Below are 3,700 nucleotides of genomic sequence, written 5' to 3' on the forward strand. Positions count from 1 at the left end.
TGATATTCACACAGTGAGTGATTAACTAAGTGATTATGTGTAACTAACTAAATGACTTTAGTCGATAAGATTTAAATTTATTAAAACTTTATGATGGAACTTAGAATTATCTTAAAACTTAAATCCAACAAGTTTAGATTTAAGAAAATAACTATCAGTCACCAAATGCATGTGGTATTCACATAGTTAATTATTTAACAATAACGGTCAAATTCATTTTGTTTATCACCTGCTATTTAGTCGGTTAATCACCGGGCATGCGAAATGCATGTAGTGTTCACATAATGAATTATTTACTAGCAACTAGTTATATGTATTTAAACATGTAAGAATAAATATAGGTGGAGGAGTGATTTCAATAGGATCAAAATCGGGTTGCCAATACCCAATCCACAAAGTTTTATACCAAAAGGGTCCAATTTAGTATCTAAGAGTTGCTAGCTCTTTTGACTAATTAGGGCTCATTTGTTTTACCTACTGTTTGCTGTTGTTGTTTGCTGTTTACTGTTACGGTTTGCTGTTTGTTGTTACGGTTTGCTGTTTGCTGTTGGAAAAAGCTGCTTTTCCAAAAAGCAGAGATTCTCTGCTTTTGTAAAAGGCTGCTTTTTGGGTGTGAAAGGCAAACAGGAGATCACTAACCAAACACCTAATTCTGCTTTTCAATTGTAAAAGGCAAACAGGAGGTCACTAACCAAACATCTGAAACTCTCCCTTTTGAAGTGAAAAGGCAAAAAGAGTCTGAAAAGGAGCAACAAAACACCCCTTAGTGTTAGGGGTGCACGTGGTCGGTTAACCAGTCCATTAAGGTTAATTCGGTCGGTTAACCATTTAATCGGTTTTTTAAAAACACTAACCATACACTAGTCCATTAAATTCGGTTAACCACTAATCGGTTAACCAATTATTTCGGTCGGTTAACCTTTTATTTCGGTTTCTAACCATTAGTAAATAGAAATAAAAATAATAAAAGAATTCTAATTTTTATTGTGAGGGAGTCGGCGGGTCAATGGCGAGTTGAAGAGATTAACTGCGGAAAAGGATATGTACGTGCATTATGATCCTTCAGTTTTGATTCCGTTAAATTGTTTAGTCCGTATATCAAATCTCCGTCTACAAATGTGTTAAAGAATAATTAAACGGACAAAAAAAAGGCAAAATGCCCCTAATAAAACTTATGACTATAAAGTTTTGGACAACAAGTAGTAAAATTTTATCCTTGTTTCTACATCCAGAAATATAAAAGAAAAAAAAAAGTCGCATAAACTGAAATTAGATTAGAGAGACAGTAAAAAATCAACTGAGAGTTACTTACGTATTTAATATTTGATAGAAGGACCAAACCATTAAAAGTAAAAAAAAAATTAGAGACCTTATAATTAAATAGTGGATTGATTAATGAGTTATGAAAAACTATAAGGATTAAATAATTGTTTACCCATATAAATAAATTTATTTTTATATTTTTTTAATATTTAATTAAAATTCGGTCGGTTTCGGTTAACCGCGGTTTTTGGAACAATAAAACCGTAACCGTAACCGTTAACCATTATTTTTAAAATTAAAAACCGTACACTAGTCCATCGGTTTCGGTTAACCTTATTTTCAGTTTGGTTTCGGTTTTTCGATTTTCCGGGTTTTTGTGTGCACCCCTACTTAGTGTGTAAGCTTGATTATTCCATTAACAAGCCCAGTATAAAATGTAAAGCCTCATGACACAAAACCAAATTCTTTGTCATGTTTTGGAAATTTCACTTGATTTTTTAAAAATTCACTCAAGGATTGTTTCACCTTCAAAAGTCTATTTAATAATTAGCAGTTAATTGAAGAGTTTAAACAATTAACTTTTTTTTAATATTGGGAAAAAAAATTAGAAAAAATTGAACCTGACGTGAATCGAACACGCAACCTTCTGATCTGGAGTCAGACGCGCTACCATTGCGCCACAGATCCAATTGTTTTTTTATTGCTTATTTATGTTATTAATCACATATTTGTTGTTTTCTGATTACTTTTTTATGGAATTAATCACATATTTGATCAAGTAAAGTATTTGTTTTTTTCATTCAACTATTTTAATCACCCTAACGTAAATAGTACAATTATGTACAATTATACTTGTAAAATTTATCAATTGAATCAATTTTATAGTTATACGTTATATAGTTTTGAATCTCATTATCTCTACTTCGTATATACGTTATGTTATCATTTATTAAATACTATAAAACATACCCTAAATAGGATTCCAAATTGGATCAATTATTTACTTTCAATATAAGAGCTGATAAATCAGAAACAAGAAATAATTATTTAGCAATTAAATGCCTTGAGAATCGGACTGGTATGGGAGAACAGCAGATAAAAAATACAGTAGTAGGAAATAGTTCATCTGCTGTTTGCATGGCTTGGCACCCGCCATCAGAAGGATTTCTCTCGTATTGTGTTGATGTCACATGTTTTAACGCTGATAGTCGTGCAGGGATGGGAGCAGCAGTACGAGATGCAAATGGGCAGTTTGTAATGAGGAGATGTGCGGGTCTGTTATGTTGTCCGACAACTCGAGAATGTTAGGCCGAATCTCTATTACAGGTGATACAATGTCTAGAAGCTGATGGAATAAGGAAAGTGGTTTTTGAATCTGATGTTAAACAAGTGATTGATGCAATAAATTCTAGTTCTGTTGATGATTCTGAATTTGGGGATAGAATTATTCAAATACGATCGATTCTAATATCAAAGGACTCTTACTCAGTCAAATGGATAGGGCGGCAATCGAATGGGATGACACATGTGTTAGCACAGTCTTCTTGTTTATCCACTTGCCCTTCTTTTTTTAATTTATTACTGAGTTATGTTTTTGATTCATTGTTACAATTTTGCCATGATTTGGCTCATTAATTCATTGTTCTTTTGATTCAAAAAAAAAAATAATTTTATGGAACATATATATCGATATTCATGGATCATAACCTTTCTTTACATTCTCAGTCCCTATGTTAATAGGAGTAGGACTTCTACTTTTTCTGGCGATAACAAAAAAACTTTGTCATATGTGGACCTTTTCAAGTATTTTATTGTTAAGCATAGTTACGATTTCTAAATAGAATTCAAAATAGAATTCATTCATGTCGACTAGTAGTTTTCTAAATAGAAAATAACGTGTATTTATCACTACTTTCTTTATATCTTATCTCTTTATTCTAGTCATAACTTCCATTGTATCGGATCCATCTAGCGGAGAAAGAATAAGAAAATTCACATAACACACTATTATTTTAACGAGATCATCTCAATTGTGCCGAGTATTTCATTAAAAGTTAATCCCAACTTTCAAAAATTCAGAGTAAAATTTTAAATTTCAAACATTAGAATAAAGTTGATTAACCCAACTTTTAAAGATATAAAATTTAACAAAATTACTTTTAAAGATTTAGAGTAAAACTTTAACAAAATTAGCTTGCAGCGAATACAATATAGACTCGTGTTATCATATGTATTCAATTTCACAAATTAACGAGAACATAAAATTTGAGCTTGCACCGAATACAACATATTCTCGACCATTTGATCTGAGAGACTCTGATATCATATATCATGAAATCAATTGAACTAACCTGATCATGGATCTAGAGTCTATTTGGTTCACCTGTTAGCTAATAGCAATTGTTGTTAGTTATTTGCGGTTACAGTAAACTATTTG

General features: G+C 31.3%; 1 non-coding gene across 1 annotated transcript; it reads right to left on the reverse strand.

Annotated features, from left to right (window-relative positions):
• Positions 1–1,878: 1,878 nt before the first annotated feature.
• On the reverse strand, positions 1,879–1,950 carry TRNAW-CCA (transfer RNA tryptophan (anticodon CCA)). Its single transcript has one exon. It is a non-coding gene; the product is annotated as a tRNA-Trp (tRNA).
• Between the last annotated feature and the right edge of the window lie 1,750 nt (positions 1,951–3,700).

This window comes from Euphorbia lathyris, chromosome 5 (genome assembly GCF_963576675.1).
Source record: "Euphorbia lathyris chromosome 5, ddEupLath1.1, whole genome shotgun sequence".
NCBI classification, from domain to species: Eukaryota; Viridiplantae; Streptophyta; class Magnoliopsida; order Malpighiales; family Euphorbiaceae; genus Euphorbia; species Euphorbia lathyris.